The 26,478-nt window shown below is 36.9% G+C and overlaps 1 long non-coding RNA gene across 1 annotated transcript; it reads right to left on the reverse strand.

Annotated features, from left to right (window-relative positions):
- Positions 1-5,191: 5,191 nt before the first annotated feature.
- On the reverse strand, positions 5,192-26,478 carry LOC127529792 (uncharacterized). Its single transcript, XR_007936411.1, has 5 exons — positions 26,357-26,478; positions 18,820-18,875; positions 16,281-16,748; positions 11,946-12,028; positions 5,192-6,916 (listed from the first exon to the last, which is right to left on the reverse strand). It is a non-coding gene; the product is annotated as an uncharacterized LOC127529792 (long non-coding RNA).

Here is a 26,478-nt window from a genome sequence, read left to right on the forward strand (position 1 = left end):
TAGCTTCATGACATGGGGTGTCACATAAAAGAATTTATAATAAGCAAGAAAAACATTATTTAAGATCGGTTTCAGTTTTTAAATATCTTAATCAGTTAATTTTTGTAAGGTGGATTTTGTTGAAAGAAGTTTAAAAATTCAGAATAATACAAAACCAAATAAATATACAGGAAGAGGGAATTATGAAAATATCGGATTAATGTATGAATATAACGATTATGTGACAAGAGGCTGTGTGCTACAAGCCAAGTGCCAAGGCAGGAAAGAAACACAAAGAATGCTGTGGTTCAGAAAAGCCAGACCTCTAGGAGTCCATGTTATATTTTGGATTATCTGCTACTGAATTATTACTATGATTTATTTCAATTTTTTTTAATGATTTAATAATTTTCTAAATCAACAATTTTTAATAATTTATTTTTTTTAATTGATGCTAATTTATGACAGTTTTTCATGATCACGGCCATGTTGTCATTAGCAATGGTTGTCCTTTGTTATTCTCGTGAGCAGTTTTGTTGCAATGCTGATGTTGTGTCAAGAAAGTGGACCACCCTGGCCCACAAATTGGGTGAGAAAGGGACTGGAGAGACTCAGATCATAAAAGATTGACAATAGAATATCAGAATGTGACTGTTATGATGGAAAATTTGAAAATGAAGCAATGAGTTGAGTACGAGGATAAGGGTATCAGTTTAAACATTTGTCAAGTATTGCACAGAAAATTCTAGTTTTGAACCAAATGCTTTAATTACTCAAATATTATGTTTTGAAGCCAGTGACTGATTGCTTATCATAATAATGCTTTTTTAGATAATAGTAAGTACGAAGCTTATGGTATATGTAACTAGATATAAGGAAATATTATTTTTGCAAAGAAATGTATGTTTTAGTTAAATGTATTATAAGTTATTAGAAATAAGAAGAAATTTTTAAATTTTTTTTTTAAAACCATCTCTGAATGAAAAGTCCTGGATTGAACAACAGTTGACTAAAATGTAGGAGTTTTCAAGCCATTTTGGGCAGGAATTTTTAATAAATAGACAATGAAACTTGACAGAATTAGATATCCTCTTGAAGACAGAGAGGCAGGTCTGAATCTGTGTCTTTATTGCTGAATATCTCCAAAAATATTATTTTATTTGTGACTTATACTTTAAGTGTGTTATACAAGCTAATAGTTAAGCAGGCAACCAGCTACACGCAGAAAACTAAAAGTGCCAGAACAGTTTTTTCTGAGCGTTGCCAAAAGGGAACACATTTTGGTTCCCAAAAGAACCAACCACATAAAGGTTCAAGAAAGAACCTTTATTTATTTAGTAGATGTGTAACAGTCTCCATACATTAAATAACGATAGATGATAGCAGATTTGTGAAATACCAATGGACTCTTTCTGCATACAATCAAACAGACAAAGTTTATATTTTGTTAATCTGTTGGTCTCATGCTAGGTAGCCTACGAAACATTAAAGAGTTCAGTTTTTTTTTCTTCATATTATGAAGGTTTTCAAAGCACAAAGAACCAACTTCATATGCAAAGAACTCTTCCCCGAATGACAAGCAATAGTTCTACAAGGAACCATACAAACCAGTTAAGAACCATAAAGTGCAAATAAAGAACCAGGAATTTGAAGAGTGCCGATGAAATATGGTCGACACTTATATACCAAGTCATTAATAACAGCTTTACAATGGCAGAGGCTGGGTTTTCTGTCCACACATACCAGGATTGTCTCTTTTGTTTCAGCCACAGGATGTAATGTAAAACCTCCTGAAAAACTAGAACAGTAACAGTTTGGTATTGTAGAAGTCTAAAGTAAGTGAGAAAATATAAAATATTACTATATGTTATTAGATGATAGGCAACACATTTCTGAAGTCCACTGTCATATTGACAAAATATCTAAACATTCTGACCACCATGGTTCTACACAATTTGAAAATAACTTTTCATTTTGATGACATTGACACAATAAATTACTATTGAAGCATGAGTAGGGGTTTTTGAGTAAAAGGTTCGCTATAGCAGGTAGACTATGGTGTTGTTCCAAACCGTATACACTTTTCTTGACAAATGTAGCTGGAGCTATGAGAATGATAGCAGTGTTTCAAGAAATGAGCCTAAGCAAGTGAGGAAAACATAAATAACATGCAAACGCTGCCATCAGTAGGTGGCAACAGAGACCAAAAAAAGGAGGTGGCTTTTCCACGTCTTTTCTGAGATCTCCTTGACAACAACAAAGCAACAGTCTGATGTCATCAAAATAAAACTCAGCTTAATGATTATTTGTTCAATTCCTTATCAGGCCATTCATGCAGACCAATAGAAAATGTGCTTGAAAACTGGTGTGACCTTCTGCTATAGTAAAAGATGAACTAAGAATGAACTGCTCCATGTGCCACTCCAAATTTATATCTATACACGACATGAAAGGGACCAAATAACCTCTCATGTTAGCCACAATCAGTCATAGTTAATAAGTTTTCAAGTGTTTGCTTTTGTGTTTGTCAATCTATTATAAAAAACATCCTGGGAGAGAAAGGCGGGAGACAAGACGTAATCGTCACGTTAAGATCACAGAAGACACTTAAAAGACCTGTGAGACTAAAGAGATTGGCCATGGAGCGTCTTGTGGGGACCTTAAACATGAGACTTTGTGCCAAAAGATTGACCCAGGACTGTCTCACGGGGACGTAGAACATGAGATTCTTGCAAGACACACCCTACTTACAATCAATATCAAATAAGACCACGGGCAGCAAAACACTCAGTCATGTCAAGGCTTTGAGGACACACAGATCCAGGGCTCTCAGCGCATATAAAGCGTATAAGGACAATACATTATAAATGAAACGTCGATGACTAAGCGAAGAAGAAAACAGCATGGAGAAAAGAGACTCAAAAACATTGGAGAGAAAAAAGAGCAAAAAAGAAAAAGAATAATCTAGGTGCAAATTCAGAAAATAAGGAAAGTAATTATCAGCCCAGAACAAGTGGAATTGAAACAAACATGTCCAATTGGGCTCAGAATTAAAAGACAGAGCAAAAGACAAAGTAGAACTTCATAAAGACCTTCACAAACGTTGGCGCTAAACACATGTAGAGCAGGTTATGAAAGCAGTGGAATTCGAAAGGCTCAAAAATAAAAAATGTTGGCGCAATACACATGTGGAGAAAGTTAAAGAATATGAAAGTAGGAAAATAAGAAATTATAAAAAAAAGAAAGTAAAGATTGCAGTGGCGCAAACAAACAGAAATTATTACTCGAAAAAGAGAAAATAATCACCATGGACCAGGTGTCATTGGAAAAAAAAAGCAGGACAAAGCAAGGTCAGAAATAAAAGAGTAGAAAACAAAGTAAAACATCATAAAGAGGTTAAAAAACAAGGGGGCCAAACACATGCAGAGCAGGTTAGAGATAATGAAAACTGGAATTCAAAAGACTCAAAAAAAACGTAGGTGCGATACACATGCAGAGCAAGATACAGAATATGAAAGCAGAAAAAAACGACAGTGTCAAAAAAAAAAATGACAGTAAACATCGCATTAGAGCAAACAAAGAGAAATTATAACTCAGAGAAATATCGAAAAGGCAAATAGAGATCGAATATATGGACACAGGTGATATGTCAGAAGTATGTAAATATTGTAAGGCTTTGAAGGTTAGGTCAGAGAATTTAAAAAACGAATCTCCAGCTGCAAATATGCAAACCGTATCACAGACCTTCTCTTCCATATATATGTACAGTATATATATATATATATATATATATACATATATATATATATAGGGGATGCAGTGGAGTGTGTATGCCTGATGAGCCCAAATAAGGGTGAAACACGTGCCGCATACTCTTTGCATTATTTGACAGTAAAACTATATAACATTCTATGATCTGCTTCTCGCGACTGAGAGGGCGAGGCGGACGTTTGCCAACTTGCAGACCAACCACAAGCGTTACCTGGTAGGTAACCACCCATACAATCAGATCGTGTTTCAGACTGCAAATGCTATCTAAATATATATATACATTTTTTATTACAATATAAAAAAACTTGGGTTGAGACGTGATCTTCTTGGAAGACACTTTGATGTCCCGCGAGACAAAGCAATGAGACAAAAGGACTGCTGCTGTACAGGTTTTTAAATGATCGACGTGCAGCGCAATAAGCAGAACACGCAGCACACCAGCAGCAGCAGCTGAGCCGTCCGCATCTCCTAAGCGTGCGTTCACCCCCCCCCCACACACAACACGATATATATATACACCCTGTCTTCCGGAGGTATGATGCAGCATACCTTACTATTGCATCATCCACTGTAGGGGTCCTCAATCATGGTCTTGGAGAGCTGCGGTGGCTACAAGTTTTTATTCCAGCCAGTTTCCTAATTAGAACTCAGTCCTTGCTAATAATGAAACTTGGTATTTCACTAAATTGCCCTGTTAGTGCTTTCATTCATCCAAGGGAATAGAGAGATGGCTGAAGTGTGGCTCTCAAATGAAAACACCAACAGATATTTGGAAATGAACCCAGCATGTGCAGGCTTGATAGGAAGAACATCCAAATAATAAAAAGATGACTTAATGACCAACACCTAAAAACTCCACCTTATCAATCTACCCCCACCACCACTCCCTCATTTGCTATAAAAATCCTTTGATTCTTGCATGACTAATTATTTTCCTCTGATGATGACATCTGGTAGGTTGTCGACAGCTTAGAAATATAAAACTATTTCAAAATATGTGATTCATTCACTCTCCCTTTATGGATTTCTTGCTACAAAAAAAAAAAATATATATATATATATATATATATATATATATATATGTCCTGTGGTGGGTTGGCACCCTGCCCGGGATTGGTTCCTGTCTTGTGCCCTGTGTTGGCTGGGATTGGCTTCAGCAGACCCCCGTGACGCTATGTTCGGATCCAGTGGGTTGGAAAATGGATGGATGGATGGATGATTGGATGGATGGAGATATATATATATATATATATATATACACACACACATGCATACATACATACATGCATATACACACACACAAACACATATATACACACATACTGTATAGATAGATAGATAGATAGATACTGTATATACACACATTCACATCCACACACACAATACAATAAAAAATAAAGCATGACTCAAGCTAAATAGATAAATATATTTAATAAAACATATTGAAAAATACAAATATAAACTTCCAAAGTAGAAAGAAAGCACAGAGTATTACAAAAATTTTTTTTTAGATTAATGGCTCACAGTGTTCAAAATCAAACTCCACCATGTCTGGTGTTTAATGCCGTAAACATCTGGCAAATTAAGATACATTGTCCATACTGGGAGTAGAGTATAGCTTAGAATTCAACAAATTGGGTAGATAAAGCCCTGATATTTTTAAGGGGGGTCAGGAGTAAATTATTAGAACTCTAGAATTGACTGATCCGTCCCATCGTCCTTACTACAGTGGTGAGTCTGTTTAAAAGAGTGGAGATTAATAAAATAGGAATGCTGGCAAAAGGCCCAAATATTAATTGGCGACTACCGTTTAAAAAAACCCAAATGTACCATGTCAACACTTATTTAGTGTAAACTAATAAGCATTTAACCATAGTTAAATATTAATTAAGATATATGGACAAATTAAGTTAACTTTGCAATGCATTAACACTTCGTCATTGGCTTGTTTGATCATCAGCTTGTCTTTAACACACAGCAGCAGCTCTACTAATAAATTAGAAAAGTACCAAACTCAGTAACAACAGAACATGCACTGCATATTTTCACTCTAAGTGCTTCTTTACAAATGCATCCCAGACTAGTGTATGTAAAATGTCGTCCAGCCAGTGAACCCTTATTCCATATAAGTAGTAGAAGGAAAACATAGTAATTCAAAACAGAATAAAAAGACAAATGTAACAGCCAAAAATCTGTGATAGCAATTACAAACAGGAGGACAATTAAATAACAGACAAATGAGTAATTAAAAAGAGAAATTAAAAACACTTTCACAGCATACACAATGTGTTAATAATAGAGTTGGCACATGTACACAGCAGCATATTGCTCAGAGTTTTTCCAAGTAAGGAAGACAGAGGTTTCGAGGTAAGGTGGTTATACTCACTAATCATATCACTGGAGAGATGTGACGTGTTTCATGTTGATTAATACATGCAAGTAAGAAGTTTACTGTACTATGTACATGTGACAATATGGACCCAAAAATCTTATAATGCTTAAGAGGGCAAGTGTGTTCAGATGTTAATGCTACAGCCATACCATTCAGAAGACTCCATATTGTAAAAATGAACAAGCAGGGACAGCCCTAGACCAATAATTCTACAGAAGTACACAGGAATAAAAGATACAATTAAGGGCAGGAATGGATAACCACACTGGTCATTCACAGGCTTCTTTTTTGTTGGCATCCTGAGCACCAAAATGGGTTTGTCAGAAGATCTGAGCACCACTTAAGAACAGCTCACTACATGAGAATTATTTGAGGTCTTCTTATTAGATAGTGACTGGCATAAACTTAAAAAACATAATATATACTGTGTATAAGTCTATAAAGTGTCTAAAACTGAATGAGAAACAACTCCCATTTACAAAGTACATGTAACACAAGTGAAAAATGTGTTTACTGCATACTTCACCATTGATTGTGTGTGTGTATGTCTGCGTTCTTACTTTCGAAAAATGCACAAGTTACCACCTTCAGAGCTTTAACTCCTTGGAAGTCAGTAGTCAGTAGTGTCTGAATTTTCTCCACATGAGTTTTGTGTTGGCTTTATGAAAGAATGTCAGGTCCTTCAATTCAGAGTATCCTCAGCATGTCATTTTAACATCCATAATGCAGTTCAGTTTGGTTGCTTGTTTTCATTCTAAAAAGCATGATTATAACCTGTAATAAATATATACGAAAAAAACAAATTAATAAGATTTTACTTTATAGTCTTTACTTGCTAAAAGTGTCCACAGTTAGAGGACTTCCAAGCAGTAGGTTGTTGAATGTGGAATCTCAACTTTGTGACCCTTCTGCTTAAATTTGTTTTCATTTTGAATTTTTTTTTCCCCACATGGAGTTTAATGAGTTTTTTCACAGACTTAAAGATGCTAAGATTTGCATTGGGTGTGACGAGGATGGACAGGATTGGAAATGAGGACATTAGAGGGTCAGCTCAGGTTGGACAGTTGGGAGACAAAGTCTGAGAGGCGAGATTGCGTTGGTTTGAACATGTGTAGAGGAGAGATGCTGGGTATATTGGGAGAAGGGTGCTAAGGATAGAGCTGCCAGGCAAGAGGAGAAGAGGAAGGCCTAAGAGAAGGTTTATGGATGTGGTGAGAGAGGACATGCAGGTGATGGGGGTAACAGAACAAGATGCAGAGGACAGAAAGATATGGAAGAAGATGATCTGCTGTGGCCACCCCCAACAGGAGCAGCCGACAGAAGAAGAAGAAGACCATTATTCTTGTCTGCAATGGACTGGTGTCCTGTCCAGGGTTTGTTCCTGCCTTGTGCCCTGTGTTGGTTGGGATTGGCTCCATTTCCCCACCCGACCCTGGTCTGGATTAAGTGGGTTAAAAATAACATGAGGTGACATTATTCTGGTGACACCATATTCTGTTTGTGTATGCAAGGCCAGAGCCATGTTGTTTATATTTGCTGTGAGGAGATGGCAAGGCTTGACATGTTTAATCGCCTTTCCCTTAAATTAAATGGCAGCTTACAGCTACTTGTTTTCTGATCACTGGATCAAATGTGTAAAAAGAATTCTAAAAAACTACATTAGTTTAGGTGTGAGTAAGAAAAAGTGTTAGGAACTTTGGTTCTTTCTTGGAGTATGACATTGGTTTGTGCGCTGACATTGAGATTTATTTTTGTTAACTTCTCGATAGTTAGACATGTGCCTCTCAATTAGGCTTAATTTCTGACCAACTTTGATCAGCTCTGTCTTCTGGCCCTTTTCTTTCACAGTTATTATAAAGAAAAGTCTAACAGACCCAATTCCATGTAGTCTGTGGAAAACTCTTTCAGCAATTGCTTAACCAATACTGTGCTCTCCTTAATGGCTACTTTGAAGGAATCATTACACCATTGTTAAACAAATCAGATTTAGTTCTTATGTCCTTAAAATATGGGTATACACAGACAGACACACACACACACAAACACACAACACCATTATCTATGACAGTCTTGGAACAACAAATGTACATAATAGATTTGCTATCTAAACTAGAAGACTGGGGTAAAGTCCCAGGCAATGCTAAATTGCCCCTTGTGTGTGGTGTGTTTGTCCAAGTGTTGCTGAGATATTCTTCAGTTGCCCCATGCTCCTGCCCTGGATATCCAGGTTAAGACAATGGATGGATGACATAGAAAATGGATGGATTGACATAGGAAATGGATGGACTGAAATAGGAGCATTGTGCAGAGAGCAACCAAGTGTAACCCAGGACTTAAGGAAGTGTCCTACTGTGACAGATTTACAGAATTAAATCTTTTTAGTCTCAAGCAGAGGAGACTGTGTGGGGATGTAATCCAAGTATTTAAAATCCTCAAAGGCATTTATACGGTAGATCTTGCAACATTCTTTCAGCTTCAGGGTGAATCGCATACTCAAGGACATCAGTGGAAATTAAGGGGAAGTGCATTTGAGACTAAAGCCAGAAAGCACTTCTTTATGCAAAAAGTTGTGGGACTCTGAAACAAACTACCAGGACATGGAGTGGAATCAGAAACCCCGACAACCTTTAAGAAAAATCTGGAAGAGATTATGGGACAGTTTAGCTGTTAGTGAAACAAACAAGCTTGATGGACTGAATGGTTTCTCACCCATCTGACAGATTTCTTATGATTCTTATTTAGGTGTGTATACAGTATAGTAACTCCTAAGTAACGTGTCGTGTGGTGGATGCAGCAATGCACTATTAGCGCATGGCTTCCAAAACTAAGCAACATCCCATTATGATCGGTTAGATTGCTATACTGCTAGGATGACATCACATTTTACAAGAATCCTAACCAGACTACCATAGCATGATATGAAAGCATGCTATTTTATGTAAATTAAAAGTAAATTAAATTTATCTTAGGTAATGTGATGCATGGGCTGTTTCCTACAATGTACTACCAGGATAGGCTCTATCCCCCTTAAACTCAAGTACTGTAGGTGGGCTTGAGCAAAATGATGTGCAGTTTTCTTCATAAACTGTTGCCTGCATGTTCATTTTTCACAAAGAATGGCAAGAATTATAGCAGAAAAATATCACAAAACACTATTTCTGCTTTGACTAAAGTACGGCTAAAACATAGTTTTAAATTACTCTTCTAAAATAGACAACCAATTAGAACACTGTCAATTTTATAGCTAAATGGGAAAAAAATGTTTATCTACACTACAACCTCTGAGAAAATTAATGGCTTTAACCAAGACAGACGGAGAGCAAAAATCAATTGTTTTATTCAAAACACTTAAAAAATAATGTTAAAACTTTAGAATGGATGTTACACTGTTTTAGCCTCAGAAACTAAGGTGATTGGAGAAGGGCAAAAATATTGATCTTATATATATATATATATATATATATATATATATATATATATATATATATATTAAAAACCACGCTTATATTAAGTTCAAAAGTGTACTAAAAAGTAAAAAATAAGTCTCTCATACATCACTCGTAAAACAAAAGGTTGGCACTTTTGCTAAGATTTTAAGAAGTGTTTTTTTTAATGTTGATTGATGAAAAGCACCCACATTATTATATTACGAGTGATGTATGAGAGACTTATTTTTTACTTTTTAGTACACTTTTTAACTTAATATAAGCATGGTTTTTAAAAAGTATATATATATATATATATATATATATATATAATTTTCAAATTTTTAGTCTTGGGTTTGTTTTAGTATAATTTTGTAATCAATATTTTAACAGTTCCTTTAATATTGCTATCCGTTACTAGCGCCATCTTTTGGTGAAATGCTGAACTATTCTTCATATGAAACTTAATTTCTTAATTAACATGGATTAATTGACCAATAAGTGAAACTGATTATTGATTCATGTATTGTCATCGGAAGTAAGTAAGTGTGCAGAATTTCAAGTCATTTGGACAATAGGAAGTGGGTTAAATATCGATTACAAGATTTGTACCAGACAACAAATAGGTGAAGTTAAAAGAAGCGTGGTAAAATAATAATAATAATAATAATAATACAATAATAATAATAATAAAAAAGGTTTCTCACTCAGCTAGTCTGTGCTCAATGAAACAACCAATTCAAACAAAAACATACTGGACATTAGCATACAAAAAAGCAAACAAAATAGTATGAAAGTAAAAAATGAGTACTGGTAAAGGAAATGGACATAAGAAGTATTAATCAGCATAGGATATGCAAATAGTGCACACCTAGTTTATACAAATCATTAAAAAGTAATTAAGAATTATTTATATTAATATACCTGCATATGAAATGCATACGACAAGCCATTAAACTCTTTTTCATAGTGCACTTAAATAACCTTTAAACAACAGCCCATGATATAATCAGTACGTCACAACACTTCCACCAGTTCCACAGTAATGGTACTGGACCAAAGGAAAAGCAAAAAGTAGCTGCCAAGAGAATTCTAGAATGAATTTACTGAAAGCAAATTAGGCAGAAAGGTTAAAAAAAAAAAGATTGTCCCTTAGGTTGCTGTTAGGAGAACATTTAGTAGATCCTGAAGATATGGGTCACTGCAATTCTAAAGACTACAAGCCAATCTACTTCAGAAGTCTTTGGCTGAGGTTGAGAAAAAAATGCAGACTGTTTTGTAATTTCAGAACAACTCAGTGAACTTGGCTCAGTAGGAATATAAGAAAAAAAAATCAGCCACATCAATATAAACTAAAGCTTTATGGTCTGATGATACTACAGGACTATGTTATGTTTGGTGTAAGCTAAACACAGTACTGTACATCCTTCTGGTTTACTGTAAACCACATTGGTAGCCACATAATGTGGAAGGATTGTAAAGATTAAGACTCGGTGGTACAGCGGATTGCATTCAGCCAAAGCCAGGAAATAAGAAGTACGTTCATCGCTATTGGAATGGGAGTGTGAAAAAGCAAGCCTAATATCCAGAGATCATTCTGAAGGTGGGATGTGGCTGGAGTTCAAGTAATTTTATGGGTCAAGAGTTCAGTTTTTTTGGTCAGTCGGTTAATTTCTACTAATGTTATGTTCTTTGTTGAGCTTGAAAAAGCAATGTGAAAGCTCATTTTTGGAGCATTCAAGCCTTGTGTGTTGCTCTTGCTGTAAATTAAAGACAAGGGAGCTCAAGGACAGGGTTTTACCCCAGAGCACGACACTCTGTCCCTGGAACTTTGCATGACTGGAAACGCTGAACGAGAAGCTCCCTGGAGCTGTCCTGACCACGGTCTGGAGACAGGCAGGAAAGACAACATATCTCATGTGGATGATAATCCTGAACATGGACTGAAAACAATTTAAGTTGCTTGTCAAACAGATAGCAAAAGAGTTTCAAGCCCAGATGAGAATTCAATAATGTATGCAGTTGGCAGATCCCAGAAATTTTAAACCAATAGATCTATGCATTGTGTGTAGACACATATCCAATAACAAGTTGGACCTATGGCAACCAACATGAAAGATTTCATTAAAACTGGTTTAGCTATTTTTGCATGATTGGTGAGCAAGCAAAAAGTTATAAAAGATGCAACCAGAGGGTTGAAATGAGGTCCTTAGGTGCAAAATGGATAAATAACATCAAACAACTGAAAACTTCAACAGACATAAGACATTACAATTGTATTTATATACATTACTTTGACAATGAAGAGATTGTTGTTGATTAATTCATTGGGCAATTAAAGTGTAAGGTGGGTGTGTGAAGAATTTTATTTTACTTACCTTCATCATTTCATCCTTTCAGAAAAGAATGAGTAGAAGCACAATGCAGAGTATTGTGGCAGCAGAAAGATTTCTCTTCTCTTCTGCAGCATAAAAAAAGCCACAAGATCAGCATACCATGGAGTGTACAATACAAATCTGTGCAAACTTAACAGGTGACATGATAACAAGCACAGAAAAACAAGATTGTCATGCTGTGGCATTTTGTCCAACTTTGTCTTCTAATTTGTTGAGTTTGTGGCCGTTCTGTGGCTCACTTTACGTTTTGATGGTAGGTCATTCCCATTACATTCTGAGTTAGCAGCCTCAAAGTACACAAATGTTCTGTTTCTGTACGGATGAGGTTTTGATGCCTGTTTATGCCCTCTTAGGTTCTGCCTATTAGAAAATTCAGCATCTCATTAGGGATGTAGTTCCACAGGCCTACATTAAGTGGTTGATCTTTACAGACTTTGAAGAAGCAGAACAAGATACTGTTCAGGCCAGCTTCTTTTTGGTTCATGTATTACGTATAAGCTTGCTCAATTTTTATCCAGAAGGTTATACTGTCTTTCTCTGCACTTTTAATTACATAATAATTTGCATTCAAACCTTTGCAACAACACAGCCTTACATTTTATAAATCCGCTTTTCCATTAGGAACTTGAGGAGAAACAAAATTTTTCAGGTGCAGTATGGAAACCAGCCCAAGATGAAATGAAATTACAGCCATATGAAAAAGTTTGGGAACCCCTCTTAATTCTTTGAAGTTTTGTTTATCATTGGCTGAGCTTACAAAGTAGCAACTTCCTTTTAATATATGATTTGCCTTATGGAAACAGTAGGATTTCAGCAGTGACATTAAGTTTATTGGATTAACAGAAAATATGCAATATGCATCATAACAAAATTAGACAGGTGCATAAATGTGGGCACCCCAACAGAGATATGACATCAATACTTAGTTGAGCCTCCTTATGCAAATATAACAAGGGCCCCAGTCCCTGAACTAGCCACACAGCCCCACAGCATGATGGAACCTCCACTAAATTTGACAGTAGGTAGCAGGTGTTTTTCTTGGAATGCGGTATTCTTCTTCCACCATGCAAAGCGCTTTTTGTTCTGACCAAATAACTCAATTTTTGTCTCATCAGTCCAAAGCACTTTGTTCCAAAATGAATCTGGCTTGTCTAAATGAGCATTGGCATACAACAAGCGACTCTGTTTGTGGCGTGAGTGCAGAAAGGGCTTCTTTCTCATCACCCTGCCATACAGATGTTCTTTGTGCAAATTGCACTGAATTGTAGAACGATGTACAGATACACCATCTGCAGCAAGATGTTCTTGCAGGTCTTTGGAGGTGATCTGTGGGTTGTCTGTCACCATTCTCACAATCCTGTTCATATGCCCCTCCTGTATTTTTCTTGGTCTGCCAGACCTAATGGGTTTAACAGCAACTGTGCCTGTGGCCTTCCATTTCCTGATTCCACTCCTTACAGTTGAAACTGACAGTTTAAACCTCAGATAGCTTTTTGTAGCCTTCCCCTAAACCATGAGACTCAACAATCTTTGTTTTCAGGTCTTTTGAGAGTTGCTTTGAGGATCCCATGCTGTCACTTTTCAGAGGAGAGTCAAAGGGAAGCACAACTTGCAATTGACCTCCTTAAATACCTTTATATCTCATGATTGGACACACCTGTCTATGAAGTTCAAGGCTTAACGAGCTCATCCAACCAATTTGGTGTTGTAAGTAATCAGCATTGAGCAGTGACAGGCATTCAAATCAGCAAAATGACAAGGGGACCCACATTTGTGCACAGCCAGTTTTTCACATTTGATTTAATTTCATACAACTAAATACTGCTTCACTAAACATCTTTGTTCGGAAAACACCGCAGTACTCAGATGTTCCTAGGAAATGAAAGACATACCACTGTTATCTTTTTTTGATGAAAGTAAATTATTATGCAGGCTGAGAGGGGTTCCCAAACTTTTTCATATGACTGTGCATATTTACAGAAACACCCAGCATGGATGTTTTAAGGCCATGTCATATAACATGATTTTTCCAGCGATTTTTAGTTGTAGCTTTCATTTATATCATCCTACCGAGTCGGAGATAGTTGGCTGCGTGCTACCCTGAAGTCAGTCGCCTAATGTGACTTACCAAGTGACTCTTTAATTTTAGGGGTGAGCTCTGTGTGCATGAAAGCTAACAACCAATAGATAGATAGATAGATAGATAGATAGATAGATAGATAGATAGATAGATAGATAGATAGATAGATAGATAGATAGATACTTTATTAATCCCAAAGGGAAATTCACATGAATTCACAATGAATGTACATTTGGATTGTACAATGGAGTACAGCAACGAGAAACAAAGAATACAAGAGTTTTGGACCTCACAAACAGAACAGATGCTTGGCTGATGTTCTTTTTTTTCCATTCTTTCATGGTACTTTTTAAAACAAAAAAAAAAGGCCTAGATTGTGGTTGAACTGTTCAATCCTGTTAGGTTTTCATAGAGTGCTGGCTCAGTCAGGTACCAAACTAAAGGGCAAGCATGACAGTCGTGCAAACTGACATGGTCCATTGACAAGATCAGCAAATGCATTTGTCAGATCCGACATAGCCCATGACTAGAAGTCGTGTAATGTGACAATGACTTTAAAGCAGGGGTCACCAACATGTCGCTCGCGAGCTACCGGTAGCTCACAACCCCTTTCCAAGTAGCTTGCCAAAGGGTTAACGAATCCTACATAAATTTGAAAACTTGAGTAGTCAAATTAGAGGTGGGTGATCTTTCCAAAAAATCATATCACGATCCATTTAACACAAAATCACGATCCACAATCTGAATTGCAATCTATCTTTTCAATGTGGCATACGCTTAAGAGACTATCCAGACTCAAACTCATCAAGACCTAAGTAACACTTTATTTTAAATATCAGACAAAGATGAATTTCAATTGTTCTCTCGTTCGCTAGCTTAGCGGAGTTAAAGAACACGCCCCAAAGCTGGTGAGTGAGTGAGGAAGGTCCCTCACTTCTGCCCGCTGTGTGTTTCTTGGATTCACGCAAACAAATTGGTCCCGCAAGTGAACTCTGATACATAGCAAAATGAGAGAAGTCGCAAAATCAACTGGAATGTTCAAGCAAATTATAGAAAAAAACCCGATCTGAATCCGTTAAGTAGTTCTCTCGTGAAACGCGGACAGACATACAAACAGACAGACATTGGATTTTATATATTATATATTAGTAAACCTTCAAAATAATGTGCAGTTAAAGTCTCAACAGCATTCTCAGCATTTCTGGAGCTTAGTAGAGCCTGATAACTATAAGAATCTTCACCAAGCAGCTCTGAAAATGTCTGCTTTGTTTGGGTCTCCATACCTCTGTGAGTCTGACAGGAATGTCATGAAATCAAAGTTCAGAACAAGACTGACAGATGAACAATTAAATGACTCCATAAGAGTGAACCTGAGAGGCTACACTCCACCATACACCTCAGTGCCAGTCATCTGACTAACTAAACAACACATCACACATGTGACTGGACCTGTGAATAAAGTGACACAGTGACATGGGACAAAATGACAAATGAAGAAGTCAGATCTGTGGATTTGCAATTGCATTGTTGTGTTTTGACAGCCTTCATGTTTTAATTCAATAGTGTGAGAAACACTACAAAATGTATACAGACACACAAAATGCACTTGTAGGAGAACTAAATATTTTTTTGTGATGTTTTAATGCAAAATGTGAGCTGTGGACGCCAACATTTTGTAAATGTTCAGGCAAAACAAGCTTATTCAGTTTGTTTGGGTTGAAATAAGCTATGAGAATAAATGTTAGAAAACATGAGGAGCTCTCGGCCATTTTCATTTTGTAAAAGTAGCTCTAAGGGGAAAAAAGGTTGGAGAGCCCTGCTTTAGAGTCAGTGGTTAGCTTAACATTCCAGTCTTTGAAATGTAAGCGAAAGGCCATGCAGAGAATATGCAAAGTCCACAAACTCAAAAACTGTTGGAGTTGAGAGGCAGCAGAGCTATCCACTGTGCTGCCATGTTTAAGATACTTCACTTATATACAGTAATAATTTATTTATTGGGACAGAAAAGATTAAATGTCTTAGAGGAGTTTATAAACACAGGCTTCAAAATCCACGTCAATCATACATTAATGACATTCAAATAAATTTATAAGACGGTGAGTTAATTAATTATACTGGCACAGTTGGAATGAAAGTCAGGACACATACTTGTAGCGCTGTTTCTTCCTGTTGTTTATTATAAAAAATATTTTTATTCACCAATCAAAAAGACAAAAAGAAAAGAGAGAAATACTTACTAGTACTGTTATTCTGCGGATCTGCGAGTGAAGCTTTGTTGTTATTCCTGTTTCTATTAGGTTCCTGGACCACTTTACATGTGCTGCTGGTGATTAAAGCATCAGACGTTGTATATCTTTCTCGGTCTTGTTCACTGTTGCCAGGTATCATGACAGCACCTTCTCCACAGTTTTCACGGAAAAAATCCTTAAACTTTATAATACAGCAATATTTCCCAAAGTCTAATTCATTAAAATTATTAATGGTTATGAAAATGTTTCCATGCTTGATGTCATCTACATTCACTTCATATTTTGGCAATTCTTTTTGTTTATTACCCAAATGATCGGCAAAAAAATTAAGAAAGGTTTCACCATTTTTGTTGCAGATAAGTTGATGCATATCATTATGAATCAGTGCAGAAGTATAACAGCATAGCACAGCTTGGTAGTCCTTGATGAATGATTCACACTTCAAATTTGCTGCCACTTGAAGATAGAAGACACAATATTTAGAAATTAACAGTTCAACTCAAATGGTGCTACATCTCTAAAGTTTAATATATGGGTTTTGCCAGTTATTAGATATTACTGAGCAATTAGAAGAAATATATCCTTAATTTTAGCTCCAGTCTACAATATATCAACATTATTATAAACCTCAGGGCAAAGGCAAGCTTGTCTGAGAGCACTTAGCAGCCAGATCCTTGTAGGATTTCATTTGAGTACATTTTATTTTAAATCTTGCATTTAGTAGAAATAAAGCATGTTTAAAAAGTAATTATTTGTATTGAGGGTAGCAATGTGCCACTTTTTGTGTTTTTATTTCTCTCTCTTTAATTCTGTTTTGGCCTCCATTTGTGTAATATGAAGTCATGACCCAGAAAGTGGGTCCATTAAAAATTATTCTGCAAGCGCAGCAGTGGAACACAAAAGAGACAGACAATAATTGAGAAATTCAGCCATGGGGTGTCAGCAACTACAGTATAACATGCCAAACTCAATACCTCAGGTCTGCATTTCTAGAAAACTTTTAGAAAATATTGCTTTATATGAGAGCACTTCATACAAAATTATAAAACTAAATAAAACAGCTGGGTAATGTATCAACTGAACTGAGAAAATGAATTGGCATTCATCAAGTTTTGGTATATTATTGACTTTGTGTGCTTGGAAAGTTGCACTAGATAGATAGATAGATAGATAGATAGATAGATAGATAGATAGATAGATAGATAGATAGATAGATAGATAGATAGATAGATAGATAGATAGATAGATAGATAGATAGATAGATAGATAGATAGATAGATAGATAGATAGATAGATAGATAGATAGATAGATAGAGATATTTGTACCCAGGGGGAAAGTTTAGCTTTTTTATAGAAGCTCAAGAAATATTAAAACAAATTGGATCCTCCTCAAATACACAAAAGAATTACATAAATAAGTAAACTTCTGACTTGGCTAAAGACAAGAGAGCAGTCACAGTGAGGCAATATGCTGGTGTATTGCAGTTGATATAAAGGATCCTCAGTAGCATTTCTTGACATTCAATCTGCTGCATAATTTCTGGACTGAAAGTGGTCAACGACAGTGTGTCACAGAAAGATTACACATCATTTACATTTAATATATTGTATGTATAGTATAGTAGTGTAATGGTTAGTGTTGCTACTTCATGCATGATCCTGGATTTAAATCTAGCAGCAGGATGTGGTCTGTGTGGAGTTTGTATGCCAAGTGTCTTCATGGGTTTTCCTCCCATATCCCAAACACATTCGAGATGTGCTGCTTAGTAATGTTATACTGGTCCCAGTATGACTGTTTGCTTGTGTGTGCACGTGTGAGTGGCCTGGCTCCCCATCCAAGGTTGTCACCTGTCTTCCAGAATAGGATCTGGCATTTAGCAACCCTGATGTGGATTAACTGGCCTTGATAATGATGAATAATATTATGTGTAAAGAAGCTTACACTAATTGTTATTTAGTGTGTAGGTGGCTGAAAAGGGTTTTTGTTAAACAGAAGGTGGTAGACAAGTGCCTATACTCAAATTAGGTTCATGATTTCTATTTGCAGAGAATTGTTGGTAGCTTCCACAACCGTCTAAAGAGTATTTGTTTGTTACCCATCTGTTCTGAAAACCAGTCTAACATGTGCTCAGTCCACTGCCTTTCCAAGAGGGAAGCTTGCCTATTTCCTCCAGAATGTCTTTCTTTTACTTCTAGACTTATAACTCTTTAGGTCATTGAGTTTGCACCCCTTTATCTCACTTTCAGTTTGCCATCCCTGGATGGATGCCTACTGGTGATCATTGAAAGAAATGATATCTCTATTTCTTACAATACAATTTTGAGGGTCAGGGGCCTACAACTGCCTCCTGACCCTAAAGTTCAACAGAGTTCCATTCCAGAAAACACAGAAAAGACATTTCTAGTTTTTCATTCTTTTTTCTTTTAAGTATTAATAAACATTTCTTATTTTAATTCCTTTCAGAATTACTTAACAAACAATTTAAAAATGATTATGATAAGGAAACATATTTAAAAGTTCACTTACAATTTCCAAAAACAAAAGAAAAAAACAGAATGACAGTGTAAATCCACACTCTTCCCCTGAAAAAAAATGTCAAATAAAAAATTGTACAAATAAATGTAAACACAAGACAATATATAGATACAGAAATCTCAGTACAATGGCCAATCACAAAATAACAAGACCAGTGCTGCAAAGAAAATTAAGAAATACTCCTTTGATCTCTCTCTCTCTCTCTCTCTCTCTCTCTCATTATTCATTAATTTTTATAAATGGTTAGTTGCAAAATTAGTGACAAAATGCAACTTTGTAAGTGCTAAGTTAACACTTAACGTGTTTATTTGAAAACATCATTAAGGGTTACTTTAACACTCTGAAGAGGTCATTTAAATTTGGCAGTTTTACTGTGTAGATGGTCATAGTTGCTAAAGTATTTTGACACACTGCAGATTGGTGTTTATTAAATAGCATTGGTCTATCTTTACCTGAATCTGGATTGTGATCATTTGAAACTTCAGTTAACTAATTGTGTGGTTTCATAAGATGGAATGATGAGCAGGTAGACCCAATAAAATGACCCTCTTCCAACCAGCTAATCATGTGGATGCAACTCAATCAATAGAGAAGATACAGGTCCGGTCAAGCTATTATTTAACCAATTGCAACAATCAGGCATGATAGTACTGGGGTGTTGTACCGTGTTAGCCATTATGGATGTCGTGAGAAGTTAAACAAAATGACACCTTTTATTGGCTAACTAAAATATTATAATATGTAAGCTTTCGAGGCAACTCAGGCCCCCTCTTCAGGCAAGATGTAATCAGGCATGATGAAAGATTAATAGCAAGTGGGCAAGGTCAGCGGCCCTCCATTAATACTAAAAAAACATAACACAGATTATTGAAGGCACTGTTGTATATGAGCCATGCAGCTTTAGAAAACAAATATCTTTTGAGTCCATGATACACTTTCTTTTTTCTCATCCATAAATATCCAAGCTGCTGTGCAGAATAAGCTGATCTGGAATATACTGTATATATGGATGAAATATACAGTGTCCATAAAAAGTATTCACCCCCTTGGAAGTTTTCATATTTTATTGTTAAATCACACTGAATCATGTTTGGATTAAGTTTGGCTTTTTTAACACTGATCAGTAGGGGAAAAAAAATAGCCATCAATGTTACTGGCAGGGGCGGCACGGTGACGCAGTGGGTATCGCTGCTGCCTCGCAGTTAGGAGACCCGGGTTCGCTTCCCGGGTCCTCCCTGCATGGAGTTTGCATGTTCTCTGCCCTGCAGTGGGCTGGCACCCTGCCCAGGATTTGTTTCCTGCCTTGCTCCCTGTGTTGGCTGGGATTGGCTCCAGCAGACCCCTGTGACCCTGTAGTTAGGATATAGTGGGTTGGATAATGGATGGATGGATGGATATTACTGGCAGTGTAAATCTTACTGTTAACCTGTATTCTCTACAGTGCATTATATACATGCTCTCTCTCTCTTGCTCACAAACACTTTGTGTCTCTGCCGCTCGCGTATGTGGATTTCACTTTCACCAAACATCAAATCTTTTAATTCTCACGGATATGCCTCTTCATTGGGAAGAAACACTACTTTTCCTTGATGGCAACATGAATTAGACGATCCACAAATATCCAACTTAAAGTTTAAGTCTGAACAATATATTCAATCTCTTTTTGCTGTTCTGTTATTTCACTGGTTTTTTTGCACTAATGTGATCTTTACTATCATTTTTTGAGACTTTCGAATTTTAGTACTCTCATTATCTCTAACCTGCTCTGCATGTGTATCGCACCAACATTTTCAATTCTTTACAACATACTACTTTGTCATCTACTCTTTGTGTTTTATTTCCAGCCCCAGGCGTGGTTAAATTTCTTGTACAAAGTCTCGTCTCGCGGGACTTGAAAGTATCTGTCTGAAAAAATCACGTCTTCTCCCAGGATTTTTTTTTATAATAATGATATATATATATATATATATATATATATATATATATATATATATATATATATATATATAGATATATATATATATATATAGATATATATATATATAGATATATATATATATATAGATATATATATATATAGATATATATATATATATAGATATATATATATATATATATATATAGATATATATATATATATATATATATATATATATATATATACAGTAATCCCCCGCATGGAGTTTGCTAAAAGACACCTGAAGGACTCTGAGATGGTGAGAAATAAGATTCTCTGGTCTGATGAGACCAAGATAGAACTTTTTGGCCTTAATTCTAAGCGGTATGTGTGGAGACAACCAGGCACTGCTCATCACTTGTCCAATACAGTCCCCACAGTGAAGCATGGCGGTGGCAGCATCATGCTGTGGGGGTGTTTTTCAGCTGCAGGGACAGGATGACTGGTTGCAATCGAGGGAAAGATGAATGCGGCCAAGTACAGGGATATCCTGGACAAAAACCTTCTCCAGAGTGCTAAGGACCTCAGACTGGGCCGAAGGTTTACCTTCCAACAAGACAATGACCCTAAGCACACAGCTAAAATAACGAAGGAGTGGCTTCACAACAACTCTGACTGTTCTTGAATGGCCCAGCCAGAGCCCTGACTTAAACCCAATTAAGCATCTCTGTAGAGACCTAAAAATGGCTGTCCACCAACGTTTACCATCCAACCTGACAGAACTGGAGAGGATCTGCAAGGAGGAATGGCAGAGGATCCCCAAATCCAGGTGTGAAAAACTTGTTGCATCTTTCCCAAGAAGACTCATGGCTGTATTAGCTCAAAAGGGTGCTTCTCATAAATACTGAGCAAAGGGTCTGAATACTTAGGACCATGTGATATTTCAGTTTTTCTTTTTTAATAAATCTGCAACAATTTCAAAAATTCTTTTTTTTGTATGTCAATATGGGGTGCTGTGTGTACATTAATTAGGGAAAAAATTAATTTAAATGATTTTAGCAAATGGCTGCAATATGACAAAGAGTGAAAAATTGAAGGGGGTCTGAATACTTTCCGTACCCACTGTATATATACACACACACACACACGCAAACATTAAAACGCATACTCATTTTGTAAATGGCTAAACCAGCCTGTACAACCAAAATGCAAACCTCATGACTCTCTCTGCTACCAAGATAAACAAGAATGTATGAAAAAACCTAATTTAACATTGTTATTTTCAGTTGGGAAAACTGTTTATTCCTGCGGTGGGTTGGCACCCTCCCCCGGATTGGTTCCTGCCTTGTGCCCTGTGTTGGCTGGGATTGGCTCCAGCAGACCCCCGTGACCCTGTGTTCGGATTCAGCGGGTTGGAAAATGGATGGATGAAAAACTGTTTATTCAATGAAACTCTGCCCAACTACTGCATTGGTTATGCCAGCTTTTCTTAGAAACCAGCTCTCACTTTTCGACCTCTAGTGGCAGACATATTTTGTGAGAACGGTGATTTCCCCTTCATATTGTGGTATGCTCATCATAGTATATTGCTGTCTTTGAAGCACATGGAGATTTGAATATTTCTCTCTATATAAAATCCAACGTCTGTCTGTCTGTCTGTATGTTTGTCCCCTTTTCACGAGGGAACTACCTAACAGATTTAGATTGATTTTTTTTATAATTTGTGTGAACATTACGGTTGATTTTGCGATTTCTCTCATCGCGCTAAGAATCATAGTTCATTTGCTGCAATGATTTATTCGCGTATTATTGGCCAAGGGGTGGGGGAAGCGTGACGTCAGGAGTAGGGAGCTGGGTAGGGTCCTCCTCGCTGTCCCGTTTCACTTCTACACGGGTGAAGCCGAGGGGAAATGGCTAGTTTAGTATAAAAACGTACTTGTTTGAGTATATCAAGGCTAAAAATTCCCAGGCCATATACATCATGCAGTACACCTGTTTTGCCACACTGTGGCACTGATGTTAAACAAACAAAAGCTGCTGAACACATTCCAGCTTTTAAAATCAGTTAGCCATCTTTTGAAAAATCTTACGCCTACTTGAAACATGTTACACAAGTAGGCAGAGTCTGATTGCCCCAAACTAACATTTTGGGAAAGGAGTTTTACTGATTAGATTTTCCTCTAAACACATATGGTTTAAAATGGTTTCATCTTAAAAACAGCCACATATACAAGTTACACAGTCATCAGAATGTGGTAATGACAACAATGCCATCTTAGACAAGTGCAGTGGAAAGGGAGACGAGTCCATTAAGCATCTTTTTTTGTATTATCAGTGGGTGGGTTTGGTGTGGGACGCAACTCAAATCTTGTTAAGCAAGTGTGGCGTAAACTAGACTTTGACTTCTGACATGATGCTCTCACCTTTGTAGGTCTATGGACCTATCCAGTAAGGACACAATTCCTAATTGTTTTATTTTTGCATGTAGTAAAAAGTCAGAAATTTGGTCAAACACTGCAAAGTAACAACATCAGAGACTATCATCAAAAGGGTGAAGAAAGCAATCAGTTTGAAAGTAAAATGTCACTAAAAAATTTTGGGATTTTCTGCTGGCAAAGAAGTATGGGAATGTTTTGGATGGGACAGTGAATGTAAATGATAACAAAATTAATGGCAGTAAACTTCATTATATTAAGTGTGTACTGTATGCTGTCTGGAGGATGTTTAACTATAATAATTATACTTACATTGTATAAAGTTTCTTCCATTTTTTGTAATTAATTTATTATGTATTTAGGTTTTGTCTGTTTGTCAAATTAAAAAAACAAAAACAAAAAGTTAATTAATTTCCTATTCATGTCAGAACTTATTGTGATAGCACTTGTTTTATGAATAAGAAGCTAGTTCCACCCAGGGCACACCCATGTAAACATGAAAATCAGTTTAAAGTGGATTTGTCTTATGGAACCAAGGAGCAGCAAACGTAACTGCTGAGTCACACTCGATAAACTTTTGAAAATGCAAGTGCTCAGGACCATCTTACCAGCTGTCACAGGCCCCCGGGGCAAAGTAGCGAGCTGGGACCCCTGTTTTGACAGAAAAACAGAAACATACATGAGCATCAGAAACATTGTGGTCCCCTGTGCTCCTGGGGCACCCAGCCAGTGCTTATTGTGCCCATATGTTAAGACAGACGACTTATTTTTTAATAATTAAAATCCGAACAAACCTGGGATCATCACGGTGTGACAATACTAACATAACATTCTCTCACCCTTTTAATCCAGCGCAGTGTTACTGAACATATTCTGGCAGCACAGGGCACAAGGCAGGAAGCAGTCCAGTGTCGGCTAGTCAAAGCTAGTACTGTCCTGTTTACAATGCTTGATATCGCGAGATTTAAGAAATGGGAAGTTGCATAAATATGTGCATGCTCGAAAATAAAACAATGGTTATGGTTTGGGGCCACAGTGAAAAAAAAAACAAAAAAACACGGACACAGTAAAGAAAAAAAATGTCGAGATTAAAGTCGACATGTTAACTTTATTCTCGAGTTTGTCATTAAAGTAGAACATTGTACACTAAACTTCATCTTAAAATGAATATTTAATTTAGTAGATCTTCCCAAACCCTGTCATAAATTATGTAGCACATGAAATGCTTCGTGTTAAGCGTTCCCCGAGTCATGTTAATCACTGCGTGCTTCTTAAACTGATTTCCTCTGCACAAAGAAGAGTCGCAAGCAGCGATCACCACACAGAATACATTAATTTTATGATATCCCTGCTCCCTGAACACTTACAATGCTAAAATAAATACTTGATATCATTTTCATGATGAAATGCATTAAAGCATGTACTAATCATGTGGGGCATGGTGGCATGGAGGTTGCACTGCTGCCTGGCAGCAAGGAGGTTCCGGGTGTACCCTGCCTTGAGTTTGCATGTTTTCCTGGTGGGTTTATTCAGCGTGTTTCAGTTTCATTTCAAAGTCATGTAGGCAGTGGGGTTTTGTTCTGCTATATTGACTCTGGGGTATGTGTGTGCTCGTATTCACCATGCAATGAGCTGGCGTCCCGTTCAGGTTTTGTTCCTGCCTGGCACACGATGCTTGCTGGGATGGGCGCAACCCTGAATGGATGGCATAATTAAAAATGTCTAACGACGATTTTTTAAAGTTCTGAACACTCCATGGTCTAAGTTTATAACTAGTTTTAATTTCACAAAGACATTTATCGTGTGGTGATTGGTTATGTGGTGAATGAAGAAGATCGGATAGGAAGAGGGGAGGGGGGTTAGGTACGTCAGATAAACACAGCACGCATGTAATAATGAAGGTCCGCACAGATGAACATCCATTGAATTCTGTGTTCGTGTCTTCGACCACCAGATCACGACCCCACCCCAACATTTACACAATATGTCAGTTAAACCTGTAAGATACCCATTCATATATCCAGTTTTTTGGAGCCTCGTCACACCTGCCATAAACTTCTCTACACTGAACGTACACCACCGTGCATGTTTAATACCTGCTTTAATGCATTTTATCATGAAAATGATATCAAGTTTTTATCTTAGCATTCTAAATGTCTAGAGAGCAGGAATATCATGAGGTGAATGTATTCTATGCGGTGATAGCTGCCTGCGTCTCCTCAGTGCAAGAGGAAGTCAGTTTAAGAAGCGAGTAGCGATTAACAACTGGGTCGGGGAACACTTAACACAAAGCATTTAATGTGCTACATAACTTATGACGGGGTTCGAAAAAATCTAGTAAATTAAATATTTATTTTAAGATGAAGTTTAATTTACGACATTCTACTTTAATGATAAAATAAACTACGAGAATAAAGTGGAAATGTCGACTTTAATCTCGACGTAAATGGCGAGAATAAAGTCAACATGTCGACTTTTTTCTTCACTGTGTCCGTATTTTTTTCACCGTGGACCTAATACGCTTCCGTAAAATAGAACCTATAGTGCGCGGCTAGCATCTTTGCATACGCACGTATTAATACATTTCCGAAAAATACATACAACAGGTATCCGTTCAAAGGCGCCCACTAACCTAACCTGCAGAGCTTTTGAGAAGTATGGAGAAATCCGTCGTACTCAAAGGAAAGCCCACGGACACACGACGAGAAATGCAAAGTCCTCAAGCTGGGCGCTCAGTTCGATTTCACGACCCTGGATCGTGGGTCAAACGTGTTGACCTCCGTGCAGTCGCACTATTAAACTGGGCCATGAATCTGAACAGAAAGGTGCCACCAGTTAACAGAATAAACAGAAGAGATCCCAGTAATGAGTCATTAATCATCGCGTGTCGAGTTATGCAATATTTAGACATCAAATTTAAAAGTGTTATAATACAGGATTTCATAAAACGGCATCCATCCGTTCGCCGGATGGATTCATTCTATTCAAGGTTGGACACTGGAGGTTTGCCGAGCTCAAAGCAGGCGTCGATCTATGGACAGAGCTTAACCCCTCCAGAGTTTAGGGTTCATAACGAGGCAAAGAAAACAAAACAACGCTGAGAGGTAAGAGTAACTTAAATAAATAACTTAATAAGGTAATAATAATAGAAACTTAAATAAGAGGTAACAGCACACTGCTTATCAATAATACTTACATTGCAAAAACAGTATGGGTGTATCTTCTTGGTATCTTGTAACAAGGAACAAACATTCAAGAAATTATAGACGAAGAAAACTTTCATGTGCGGATCCTAACAAATCTGAACGTGAGGCAAAT

Source organism: Erpetoichthys calabaricus, chromosome 12 (genome assembly GCF_900747795.2).
Source record: "Erpetoichthys calabaricus chromosome 12, fErpCal1.3, whole genome shotgun sequence".
Taxonomy (NCBI): Eukaryota; Metazoa; Chordata; class Cladistia; order Polypteriformes; family Polypteridae; genus Erpetoichthys; species Erpetoichthys calabaricus.